This window comes from Ovis canadensis, chromosome 5 (assembly GCF_042477335.2).
Source record: "Ovis canadensis isolate MfBH-ARS-UI-01 breed Bighorn chromosome 5, ARS-UI_OviCan_v2, whole genome shotgun sequence".
Classification (NCBI taxonomy): domain Eukaryota; kingdom Metazoa; phylum Chordata; class Mammalia; order Artiodactyla; family Bovidae; genus Ovis; species Ovis canadensis.
In genome coordinates this window covers 68,915,938-68,930,324 of record NC_091249.1, presented here as the reverse complement: position 1 = coordinate 68,930,324, position 14,387 = coordinate 68,915,938, and the positions used below count along the sequence as shown (strand labels likewise).

General features: G+C 37.7%; 1 long non-coding RNA gene across 1 annotated transcript in view; it reads left to right on the top strand.

Moving 5' to 3' along the window:
- LOC138441390 (uncharacterized) overlaps positions 1–14,387 on the top strand; it is a 283,320-nt gene that overhangs the window by 255,017 nt on the left and 13,916 nt on the right. The window lies entirely within an intron of this gene.

The window sequence follows — 14,387 nt, the reverse complement described above, 5'->3', positions numbered from 1 at the left end:
TTCCCTGTCCATCACCAACTGGAGGAGCCTGCTCAGACTCATGTCCTTTGAGTCAGTGATGCCATCCAACCATCCCATCCTCTGTCATCGCCTTCTTCTTCTGCCTTCAATATTTCCCAGGATCAGGGTCTTTTTCTAAGGAGTCAGTTCTTTGCATTAGGTGAACAAAGTATTGGAGTTTTAACTTTAGTATCAGTCCTTCCAATGAATATTCAGGACTGATTTCCTTTAGTGGTGACTGGCTGGATCTCCTTGCAGTCCAAAGGACTCTCAAGAGTCTTCTCCAACACCACAGTTCAAAACCATCAATTCTTCGGTGCTCAGCTTTCTTTAGAGTCCAACTCTCACATCCACACATAACTACTGGAAAAACTAGTTTTGACTAGATGGACCTTTGTTGGCAAAGTGATGTCTCTGCTTTTTTGATATGCTGTCTAGTTGATCATAGCTTTTATTCCAAGGAGCAAGCGGCTTTTAATGTCATGACCGCACTCACCATCTGCAGTGATTTTGGAGCCCTCCAAAAATAAAGTCTCTCTCTGTTTGCATTGTTTCTTCCTCTATTTGCCATGAAGTAATGGGACAAGATGCCATGATCTTCATTTTCTGAATGTTGAGTTTTAAGTCAATTGTCTCACCCTCCTCTTTCACTTTCAGTAAGAGGCTCTTTAGTTCTTTGCTTTCTGCCATAAAGGTGGTGCCTGATATTTCTCCCAGCAATCTTGATTCCAGCTTGTGCTTCATCCATCACAGCATTTCAAGTGATGTACTCTGCACATAAGTCAAATAAGCAGGATGACAATATACAGCCTTGACATACTGCTTTCCCAGTTTGGAACCAGTCTGATAGAACTGATAGAATATCTGATAGATATTAAATGGAACCATTCAATAGAATGGGAAAGACTAGAGATATCTTAAAGAAAATTAGAGATACCAAGGGAATAGTTCGTGCAAAGATGGACACAAGAAAGGACAGAAATGGTGTGGACCTAGCAGAAGCAGAAGATTTTAAGAACAGGTGGCAAGAATACACAGAAGAAATATACAAAAAAGATCTTCATGAGCAAGATAAACATGAAGCTGTGATTACTTACTTAGAGCCGGGCATCCTGGAATGTAAAGTCAAGTGGGCCTTAGGAAGCATCACTATGAACAGAGCTGGTGGAGGAGATGGAATTTTAGCTGAGCTATTTCAAATCCTAAAAGATGATGCTGTGAAAGTGCTGTACTCAATATGCCAGCAAATTTGACAAACTCAGCAGTGGTTACAGGACTGGAAAAGGTCAGTTTTCATTTCAATCCCAAAGAAAGGCAATGGCAAACAATGTTCAAACTACTGCACAACTGTACTCATCTTACACTCTAGCAAAGTAATGCTCAAAATTCTCCAAGCAAAGCTTCAACAGTATGTAAACTTTAGAAAAGGCAGAGGAACTAGATATCAAATTGCCAACATCCACTGGATCATAGAGAAAGCAAGAGAATTCCAGAAAAACATCTACTTCTGCTTTATTGACTATGTCAAAGCCTTTGACAGTGTGGATCACAACAAATTGTGGAAAATTCTTAAAAATATGGGAATAGCAGACCACCTTAACTGCCTCCGGAGAAATCTGTATGCAGGTCAAGAAGCAGCAATTAGAAATGGACATGGAACAGACTGGTTCCAAATCAGGAAGTTCAGTCAAAGAAAAGGAAATATATCTCTTTCCATGTTCACTGACTGGAAGAATTAATATTGATAATATGACCACACTATCTCAAGTAATCTCCTGAAGGAGGAAATGGTAACCCACTCCAGTAGGGACAGAGGAGCCTGGCAGACTAGAGTTCCATGGGGTTGCAAAGAGCTGAACATGCCTGAGTGACTGAGCACACAGGCATGCACATCAAATAATCTACAGATTCAATGCAAGCCCTGCAGAAGCGCTGATGGCATTTTTCACAAAAATAAAACAAATAAGCCAAAGTATATATAGAACTATATAAGACCCTGAATTGCCAAAGCAATCTTGAGGAAAAAAAAAAATAAACCTGTATGTATCACTCTTCCAGATTTAAGACTATACTACAAAGCTATGTTAATCAAAACAGCATGTTACTGGCACAAAACAGACACATGAATAAGTGAAGAGAATAGAGCCCAGAAGTAAACTCACATACTTAATGGCCAATTAGTGTACAACAAAGGAGGCAAGAATATACAATGCAGAAAAAAGTCTCTTCAGTAAGTAGTGTCTGGGAAACAAAATAGCCACATGTAAATCAGTGTAACTAGAACATTGTCTCACATCATTAACAACAGTAAACTCAAAAGAGATTAAAATCCTAAACATAGACCTGAAACCATAAAACTCCTAGAGGAGAACACACTTAGACATAAATCATAGCAATATTTTTTTTTATCTGTCTCCTACGGCAAAACCACTTCCAATTTGCCTTGATTCATGGACCTGACATTCCAGGTTCCTATGCAATATTGCTAATCTAGAGCCAGACATCTTGAAATGTGAAGTCAAGTGGGCCTTAGAAAGCATCACTAAGAACAAAGCTAGTGGAGGTGATGGAACTCCAGTTGAGCTGTTTCAAATCCTGAAAGATGATGCTGTGAGAGTGCTGCACTCAATATGCCAGCAAACTTGGAAAACTCAGCAGTGGCCACAGGACTGGAAAAGGTCAGTTTTCATTCCAATCCCAAAGACAAGCAATGCCAAAGAATGCTCAAACTACCGCACAATTGCACTCACTTCACATGCTAGGAAAGTAATGCTCAAAATTCTCCAAGCCAGACTTCAGCAATACGTGAACTGTGAACACCCTGATGTTCAAGCCAGTTTTAGAAAAGGCAGAGGAACAGAGATCAAATTGCCAATATCTGCTGGATCATAGAAAAAGCAAGAGAGTTCCAGAAAAACATCTATTTCTGCTTTATTGACTATGCCAAAGCCTTTGACTGTGTGGATCACAATACACTGTGGAAAATTCTGAAAGAGATGGGAATACCTGACCACCTGATCTGCCTCTTGAGAAACCTATATGCAGGTCAGGAAGCAACAGTTAGAAGTGGACATGGAACAACAGACTGGTTCCAAATAGGAAAAGGAGTACATCAAGGCTGTATATTGTCACCCTGCTTATTTAACTTCTATGCAGAGTACATCATGAGAAACGCTGGACTGGAAGAAACACAAGCTGGAATCAAGATTATATGACACCACCCTTATGGCAGAAAGTGAAGAGGAACTAAAAAGCCTCTTGATGAAAGTGAAAGAGGAGAGCGAAAAAGTTGGCTTAAAGCTCAACATTCAGAAAATGAAGATCATGACATCCGGTCCCATCACTTCATGGAAAATACATGGGGAAACACTGGAAACAGTGTCAAGACTTTATTTTTGGGGGGCTCCAAAATCACTGCAGATGGTGACTGCAGCCATGAAATTAAAAGATGCTTACTCCTTGGAAGAAAAGTTATGACCAACCTAGACAGTATATTCAAAAGCAGAGACATTACTTTGCTGACTATGGTCCGTCTAGTCAAGGCTATGGTTTTTCTTGTGGTCATCTATGGATGTGAGACTTGGATTGTGAAGAAGGCTGAGTGCCGAAGAATTGATGCATTTGAACTGTGGTGTTGGAGAAGACTCTTGAGAGTCCCTTGGACTGCAAGGAGATCCAACCAGTCCATTCTGAAGGAGATCAACCCTGGGATTTCTTTGGAAGGAATGATGCTAAAGCTGAAGCTCCAGTACTTTGGACACCTCATGTGAAGAGTTGACTCATTGGAAAAGACTCTGATTATGGGAGGGATTGGGGGCAGGAGGAGAAGGGGACGACCCAGGATGAGATGGCTGGATGGCATCACAGACTCGATGGAAGTGAATCTGAGTGAACTCCGGGAGATGGTGATGGACAGGGAGGCCTGGCGTGCTGTGATTCATGGGGTCACAGAGAATCGGACACGACTGAGCGACTGAACTGAACTGAAGGCAAAACCAAAACAAAAGCAAAAATATACAAATGGAACCTAATTAAACTTAAAAGTATTTTCATACCAAAAGAAATTTAGCACCAAATCACAAAGACAACCTATAGAATGGGAAAAATATTTGCAAATGTTTACTGATAAGTCTTTAATATTCAAAACATATAAACAGCACATACAGCTCAATATTAAAAAAACAAAATAAAAACTTGATTAGAAATAGGCAGAAGACCCGAATAGGCATTTTTCCAAACAAGACATGCAGATTCTCAACAGGCATATCAAAAGATACTGAACATCATTAATCATCAGAGAAATGCAAATCAAGACCACAATGAGATATTACCTAATACTGACAGAAAATATCTGTAGGAAATATACACATTTTAGGTATAAGGCATGTTGGTAAGGATGTGGGTAAAAGCGAATACATGTACACTGTTGGTGTGAATGTAAACTGATAGAGCCACTATGAAAAATACTTTGGATGTTCCCTCCCAAACTAAAAATATCAACAGAACTACCATATGATCTGGCAATTCTACTTCTGGGTATATATCTGAAGAAAAGGAAAATAATGCTTTGAAGATACACGTATTCTAATATTAATAGCACTATTTACAATAGCTAAAATGTGGAAGTGACCTACTTGTCCATTAACAGATGAATGGATAGAGTAGGTATGAGATACATATGTACAATGGAAATGTTACTCAGCTTTAAAACAGGAAAAAAGTTCTGCCATTTGCAACAGTGTAGATGGACCTAGAAGGTATTACACCTAGTGAAATAAGTCAAAGAAAGACAAATACTGTATAATATCACTTATATGTAGAATCTTAAAAAATGAAACAAATGAATGTATATAATGGAACATCTCTATTTCTGTGAGAAATATGAAAACCAAACTATTGGTTTTCAGAGGGGAGAGGGCGGTGAAGAGGGTCAAGATAGGGATATGGGATGAAGAGATATAATCTACTGTGCATAAAAAAGATAAGCAACTAGAATACATTCTACTGCACAGGATTATAGTCATTATCTTGCAATAACTTTTAATGGAGTGTAATCTATAAAAATCACTATTTTATAAATCTAAAATCAAGATAATTTTGTAAATCAACTATACTTCAATTTTTTAAAAAATCATCATTAGCTAGAACTAAATAAATAGGTATCTAAAACTGACAGAGCAAAAGATTTTTGAGAATTATATAGCAAAAATTTTTTTCTTCTGTATAATAGGTGAACCTAATCTCAGAATTTAATAGTCTAAGGATAATTTTTCTTTCTCCATGTTCATAGAACCAATTTTGTCAGACCTAAAGATGGATGAAAATGGAATGAAATCCACATCTTCAAAGCTGATCTATAATAATGGTGATATGCACTTTGTGCAAACCTATTAAAATGAATAATGGTGCCCTGATACAACAATCAAGTCATTTTACTATAGGAAATCATTCATCACAAATGCATATAAATCTAGAATTCAATTAATCATCTTATACAATGGGTTAGTCTCTTGCAATTTTTATTCTATTTTTCTTTAAATAAAATGTAGTTGTCACTGGAAAATATCAAACCAACTCTTAACAAATACATATGGATTTGTAATTAAACTCAATATAATCTATGATGTACTATAAAAAGTAGAAAGCCAAAATCCAATTAAAATTGTGATTGGAAACAATGCTGGGTTACTTTTGGACAGAGTACAACACATTTTTATTTTTAACAAAATGCATTATTAAAGGTTTTAATAATGAAATTTAACATGAGATTTAATGGTGCATTCAGTGAATAGCTGAAGGCAAGAAAAGTGTATCAGCCATTAAAAAATTATAGTGGTGATACACTTTATTAAAATAGACATGCCACTTGTTGACTCTAAAAATAATATGAAAAAAAGAGGAAATTGTGATTGGAAAAAATATTATATACTGATGCTGGGAATATAGTAGACAATTAGAAACAAATAGAAATAATTATCAAGTTTTAATTTTTTCCCTTTTTTTTGGAAGTGGTCAGATGTTACTGCCAAATGAATAACTGATTTAAATGCAGTGAGTTGGATAAATCTAGCAGTGATTGATTTTATTTTCTCTATTTTTTTTCTATTAATGTAATCCTGATGCCAGCTGAACTCATTGAACTATCCAATTAACTTACAAATGAAAAGCATATTGACCTCAAGCACAATTTATAAGAAATTCTGAAGATGCTCCTGTTTGCTTCAATCTTCCTCTTGGTTTCCCTAAAATGAATCTAGTTCAGATTAATCTCCAATTAAAATAAATAAATTTATATTAAAAAAAAACAGATTTCTCTTTTAAAACTGTTTATATAACCAAAGTGAAAAATATGAATTCCTCATCTCCCAATGCTGTTCTTACAATTATCTACTGCCTTTGATACACTTGTGGAGATCTCAATTATCTACACATTAGCTAGGTGATGCTTAGTATTTATCCTAAACTACTTACACTATGGGAAGTAAGAATTACAGTATACAAAAGTTTGCACATTAAATGATAGATAATTATTTTGTATAATGTCTTGCTTCAGAAAGACATAATCTGATGCAAGCTCTTGTTTTAAATACCTCTTCTGATGACCCCAAAGCTGGGGTAGGGGGAGGGGGAATGTGTTCTAAGTGTATCTAGTCACAAATAAGAGTTATGGCAAACAGAACTACAATTTCAAGTTTATGGTATTTTGAGGAAAGGACCCAAGCAGTTTATTAAGTCTTTTCTGATCAATAAGGACAGGTACCTAATACTGACTTAAGAAAACAGGGAAGTCTGCATGGAAGAGGTGCCATCAAGGTTAAAACCTGAAAGGTAAGTAGAAAAGGGAAATTGTAGGAAGCATTCCAGGCAGAGAGAAAGCATGTGCAGAGGTACAGGGGCAAGAGAGAGCAAAGTACATTGGAAGATGTTCAGCTAGTTCTGGAATGCAGCTAGTGAAGGAGCAAGTAAGAACAGGCATGGATACAGATTAACCAATGGGCAGCAATGGAGACTCATTAAGAGGTTTAAGTGCCAGACTGCGTCATTAGATTTTTATTCTATAAAGAATACTCTGGTTATAGTATGAGAAAATATATTGTAGAAATAAAACAAGATTGAAAACAGAAAGCAAACTTCAGAGACTTTCTTGCTAGAATTCATTACTTTCTGTAAACATTTGCAAATTATTTTTTAGATTATTTCTCCAGTTCTATTTGGAACCCCTCTCCTACTCAACATTTATATGGCCTTTTGTACAGTGCCAACATCTTTCCTGCTTTAGGGCCTTGATGCAAGTCCTTCCCTCTGCTTCCAATATTCTTCTCCCTCTCTTAACTTGGGAGACTTAACTGATCCTGGAGGCTTACCCTTGGATTTCCCTCTTTCCTATCAGTCCATTAAAAACTCCCAAATACAGGGAGGTCTTCTGGTCTTTCCTGGTGGCTCAGACGGTAAAGCATCTGTCTGCAATGCTGGAGACTGGGTTTGATCCCTGGGTCAGGAAGATCCCCTGGAGGAGGAAATGGCAACCCATTCCAGTACTCTTGCCTGGAAAATTCCATGAACAGAGGAGCCTGGTAGGCTACCATCAATGGGGTGGCAGAGTCAGACATGACTGAATGACTTTACTTACTTACTTCTGTTATCTACTCTACATTATGTCTGGCACCTCTTCTATTTGATATTTATTACACTTGCAATTAATTTTTATTGCCTTTCAGCCTGATGGACTGAAATTCACATGAAGGCAAGGTGAGCAAAGCCTTGTTGATGGCTATTTCTCCAGGGCCTAAATAATCCATACGCACTTAATAAGTATTTGTGGAATAAATGATTCAAAGTAAGAATTTTAAAATATCATTGAATGAAATGGAACAACTTGGGCCACAGACCAATATTTCTTCAGTCAAAATTATGAACTTTGAAACACAACAAACAAGGTAATAGGTGACTTCTGTCCATTTTGGTTACTATGTGTATGTGCTAAGTTGCTTCAGTCATGTCTGAATCTTTGCGACCCCATGGACTATGGCTAGCCAGGCTCCTCTGTTCCTGGGACTCTCCAGTCAAGAATACTGGAATGGCTTGCCATGCCCTCCTGCAAGGGATCTTCTTGACTTGGGGATTAAACCCACGTCTCTTATGCTTCCTGCATTGGCAGGCGCATTCTTAAGCACTAATACCACCTGGGAAACCCTTATAATTACTATAATTTTATTTTAAAAGTTTATTAAAGTACCATGTACAAGCATAAAATATGTATCTCATAGATGTGTTTCTTGATGGAGTTTCATAAATTGAGTAGGCCTATGTAACCAGCATTTAGAGTTTTTTAAAAAGAATATTTTTAGCCTTCCCAAATCACCCTTCCTACTTCCATTTTGTCACTACCCTATGCCTACCACTATCCTGACTTTTAACAACATACCCTAGCTTTATCTTTTCCCTTTTTGCTTGTAAAAGGAATTACTCTGTATGTATCTTTAATATGACTGGATTTTTCCCCCAGCATCATTATTTTGTGATTTAGCAACACAATCATGGTTTATTTTACATTTTAAAAAGCTCTCCTGAGGTATAATTCACACACTCTACAATTCAGTGATTTAAAGTATATAATTCAATGATTGTAGTAAGTTTCCAGGACTGTGTAACTGTCACCACAACCCACTTTTAGAACATATTTGTCCCTTCAAGAAGAAACTCTGTTAGCAGTCACTCCCAAACCCACTCTCTGCTTCTAGGCAATCACTCATACACCTTATGTGTCTATAGAAACAAGTTATTTGCCTATCATGGACATTCATAAAGATGGAATCAACAATAAATGGTCCTTTGTAACTGGCTACTTTGGCATCCTGTTTTATTGTCAAATATTCTACTATGTGGAAATTCCATGCTTCACCCAATTATTATTTGGTGACCATCTGTGGTGTTTTCACACGTTGGTTGTTCTGGATAATGCTACTATGTACATTCTTATATAAGATTTTGTGTGGGTGTAAGTTTCTAATTCTCTTGGGTATATAACTAGAGATAGAATTGCTAGTTCATATGATAATTTTATGTTTACTATCTTGAGGGACTGCTAGATTATTTTACAAAGTGACTGTAGCATTTTACATACCCACTGGCAAAGTATGAGAGTTCTGATTTCTTTTTTATCTTTATAAATATTTATTTTAAAAATTATAGTCATCCTAGTGAATATAAAGTAATATCTCATTATAGTTTTGATTTGGATTTCCTTAATGACTAATAATGTTGAACATCTTTTTAGGTGCTTCTCTGCCAATTGTATATCTTTTTTTTTTTTTTTTTTTTGAAGAAATGTCGACTAAATACACTGCCTGCTTTTGAATTGGATTTTTTTTTGGCCTTTTTATCATTGAGTTGTAAGAAGATATGCAAATCCCTTATGAAATATATATCATTTGAAAATACTATCTCCAATCCTGAGGATTATCTTTTCACTTTCTTTACAGTACTCACGCTCAGATTATTTTTTCCTTTCTTCCTTTTAGTCTAAGTACCTAGGGGCTACCCCTGGGTTGGCTTAAACCACTTACTAGTCAAACAAGCTCAGCTGCCTTAACAGTTAGATTTTCACCCTTTACCACTGAAGATCTGTGTGATTTGGAAGCTGCTGTCATAGTACGTGACGTTTGCATTGTTTTTTCTCCTCCCATGTTCAGTTGGGGACTGGTGGTTTAAAGACTCCCTCTCTGATTTCTCTTCAGAGGGTACAGCCTGTGACATGAGCACAGTCTTCTAGATCCCCAGGGGTGAATGTGATTTTACTTTTAAGCCTGGAGTTTTAGGAGGTGACTATGATTCTGAGCAGCTTATTGTTCAGTGTTTGCTCAGAGACTTAAACTTAATCTGAAGGTGAGGCTTCTGATGGAGTCTCTTTGTAGCTTTCAATTCTGGCTGCTTCCTGCTCTTCACACTCCCCTGCGTGTGCAGCTCAGATAGCCATCCTGACTCCTAAAGTTGTCTGTGATCCTATGAGAGTTCTTTGCTCTACATTCCCCAGTACTACTGTCTGTTAAACGTCTGGATGCTCTGCTGCTTTGCTTGTGTCATAGAGCCAACCTCCTCCTCTTAATTACTTTCTGCCAAGACTACAGTGTTTCTTGATGCCACCGTTAGTCATGGAATTCTCAACACTCTACTCCAGGTCAAAGTCAGCCCACTATGGTAGAAATGGAGAGATCTTATTCCTCATGGCCTGACTTTTATTCTGGGAAGAAACCCAGTACCCCTGCATCAAAGCTGAAACTAAGGACATGCTTTCCAGGGATGACACCTACTTTCTCTGGAGGTGTAACACAGGTACTGATGTGAAATTTGGATCATAAAGAAGGCTGAGTGCCAAAGAAGAATTGATACTTTTGAATTGAGACTACTGAGAGTCTCTTGGACAGCAAGGAGATCAAACCAGTCAATCCTGAAGGAAATCAACCTTGAATATTCATTGGAATAGCTAATACTGTAGCCGAAGCTCCAAGACTTTGGCCACCTGATGACAGCCCCTGGACGTCTCAGCTTTAGCCCCCATCATGGAACCTTTGCTGTTGTTCAGTTGCCCAGTTGTGTCTGACTTTTTGCGACCCCATGGACTACAGCATGCCAGGCCTCCCTGTCCTTCACTATCTCCTGGAGTTTGCCCAGCTTTATGTTCATTGCATCCGTAATGCCATCCAGCCATCTTATTCTCTGATGCCCTCTTCTTCTGCCCTCAATCTTTCCCAGCATCAGGAACTTTTCCAATAAGTTGGCTGTTTGCATCAGATGACCAAAATACTAGAGCTTCAGCTTCAGCATCACTCCTTCCAATGAGTATTCAGGGTTAATTTCCCGTAAGGTTGACTTGTTTGATCTCCTTGCTGTACAAGGGACTTTCAGAAGTCTTCTCCAGCACCACAGTTTGAAGGCATCAATTCTTTGGCACTCTGCCTTCTTTATGGTCCAGGTCTCACAACCGTATGTGACCACTGGGAAGACCATAGCCTTGACTATACTGACTTTTGTTGGTAGAGTAATGTCTCTGCTTTTCAACACACCCTCTAGGTTGTCACAGTTTTCCTGCCAAGAAGTGATTGTCTTCTGATTTCCTGGCTGCAGTCACCATCAGAAATTATTTTAGAGTCCAAGAAGAGGAAATCTGCCACTACTTCCACCTTTTCCCCTTCTATTTGCCATGTAGTAATGGGGTTGGATGCCATGATCTTAGTGTGCTTTATATATATATTTAGTTTTAAGCTGGCTCTTTCACTCTCCTCATTCACCCTTATCAAGAGGCTCTTTAGTTCCCCTTTGCTTTCTGCCATTAGATTGATATCATCCATATATTTGAGGTTGTTGATGTTTCTCCTGCCTATCCACACAGTCAAAGGCTTTAGCGTACTTGATGAAACAGAGGTAGATGTTTTTCTGGAATTCCCTTGCTTTCTCTACAATCCAGTGAATGTTGGCAATTTGATATCCGGTTCCTCTTCCTTTTCTAAACTCAGTGTGGACATCTGGAAGTTCTTGGTCTCATAAAGCTGAAGCCTCACATGCAAGATTTTAAGCATGACCTTACTAGCATAGGAGATGAGTGCAATTGTCCAATGGTTAGAATATTCTTTAGTACTCCTCTTCTTGGGAACTGGGATGAGGATTGACCTTTTCCAGTTCTGTGGCCACTGCTGGGTCTTCCAGATTTGCTGGCATATTGAATGCAACACTTTGGTGGCAATGTCCTTTAGGGTTTTGAATATTTTTACTGGAGTTGCATTGCATCCACTAGCTTTATTAACAGCAGTGCTTCCCTAGGCTTCACCCTTCAGAATGTCTGACTCTGGGTGTCTGACCACATCATGGAGCCTTTCAGTTCAGTTCAGTTCAGCTGCTCAGTCATGTCTGACTCTTTGCAACCCCATGAATTGCAGCACACCAGGCCTCCCTGTCCATCACCAACTCCTGGAGTTCACCCAAACTAATGTCCATCCAGCCATCTCATCCTCTTTCGTCCCCTTCTCCTCCTGCCCCCAATCCCTCCCAGCATCAGAGTCTTTCCCAGTGAGTCAACTCTTCACATGAGGTGGCCAAAGTATTGGAGTTTCAGCTGGCATAGGCCAATCAGAGCCCATTATTCTTGATGGGATGTGCTGTGATTGAGCTTCTGTCTTACAAGTGACAGTTGAGTTGGGAAAAGCAGAGCTGATCACTTGTGCCATGACTTCTGGAAATAAATCTTCTGTGACACAGCACTGGGTAGGGATCAGAAAGAGTGATAGTCTTCCTTCCACTCCCAGGGTGAACATATAACCTCAAAGTGGGACATGGAGAAGAATGAGCTCAGGTCTTCTTGGCTTGACTTGAATAGAGCACCTGGGGGTGGAAATTCCAAAACACTACCTGGGGAGCATAAAGACATGGTTCAAATGCCAAAGAATGGCATGAGATTTTATAGATTTTTATGTGTAAGCCTTATTTTTCATTTGCTGTCTTCCCTTAGTGCATTTTACTGACAAATGATTTTTTTAAATTTATCAATAAAATTGTTGTTTTGTTAGGAAGGGGTCCATCCATCTTCTTTTCCTTCCTCATTTTGAAAGTCCTGCTCTATCTATGCCCTCTACAGCTTGCTTATATTCAATGCTGTTTACTCAGTGTTATGAAGTAACTTGTTATTTCACTAGGTACTTGTACCAAAATCTATTTATACATTGTTGTTGTATTTATATTGTACATTGATAGACAGGTAAGCGTACAGTCTACAGTGTTGTAAACACACTGCTGTTAGAATGTACCTATGTCTTTTGGCGAAAACACGGACACATTTCTGTTGGATATTTACAGAGAAGTAGAATGGCTGGTCCTATGTTATGTGCATACTTAGCATTAGTGTATACTGCTGAAAGGGCTTCCTAGGTGGTGCTAGTGATAATGAACCTCTCAATGCAAGAGACATAAGAGATGCAGGTTTGATCCCTTGGTCAGGAAGATCCTGTGGAGAAGGGAATGGCAATCCACTCCAGTACTCTTGCCTGGAGATTCCAATGGGCAGAAGAGCCTGGTGGTCTAGAGTCCATAGTGTCACAAAGAGTCAGACATGACTGAAGCAATTTAGCATGCATGTATGCATACTGCTGAATAGTTTTCTAGAATTATTATACCAATTTACAGTCCTACCAGAAATTTATAAAAATTGGATGCTTCATGTCTTCATTGATACTTATAATTGTATTGCTATTTTTGTCTGTTCAATTTAGTGTGTTGATGGTGAAGAATCACACTATTGCTTTAGTTTATACTTCTCTGATGACTAGCAAAGTTGATCACATCTTCATATTCTCATCAACAATTTGAATTGCACTCTTGGTGAGTTACCTGTTTGAGATTTTTTTTTTTACCCAATTTTCTATTGGATTGTCTCTCTTGCTAATTGATTTAAATTCTTTAAATATCCTGAATGCCCTAATATTTTTTAAAAGAAAAGGAAATACATGGACAATAAATCTGATGGAGGTATTTTGAGATAATACTAAGAAAATATCAAGTCTAAGAGGTGATTTTAAAAAAGAGCTAGTAATTGGGGTTAAAAATGCTAGGCAATTTAGAAGCTGAAAAATGCTCTCAAGTTAAATGGCTGTTACAGTCATCTTAGGGTCTCAGGTACTACTAAAGTTTTGATGTATCTCTGCCCTAAAAGTTCTGTAACAACAAGCAGTAACTAATAACAACAATCAGACTATTACTTTTCAATGACACTTTTCTTGGCACTGTGCCAAATTATTTTCATTTATCACATTTAATGCTTCCAATTCTGTAGGGAAGATTTTATTAAGCGCATTCTAAAGCGAGGAAAGAGAGGCAAATTTGTTCAAGATCAAAGGGACTAAGGACTATTGACTCCATAATCTGAGTAATATCATACTATAGAATAAGACCAATCAGTCTTACAAGTATACAGAACAGTTGAGGAACGAAAGATATTTAAGAAATATAAAATAGGTCTTAAAAGAAAATATTAAATAAAATTAGTGTAATTTATCTTGAAGAAAAATGTTTTGTCTAAAATAATGCTTTTAAGTACAAAAAGATGTTTAATGAAAAAAAGTCTTGGAAACTATAAGAGAAGGAAAAAAGTGCATACATATTGAAGCATGCAGGATTTCAATTATCAACAATAATATTTTCCCTGGTAGTTGCTAATAGCAATTCAAAAATCATTGAGGACCACATTCAAAGTTTAACCACATTACCTTGTTGCTCAATATTCCTTTCAGCCCCTTACACAAAAGTCCAACAGACTGCTAGGTCTCAAATGTATTTTCATGTCTCTCTGATTTTTTGTATACCCAGAATGTTTTATCTCCACTTCTTAATTTGCTATCTTC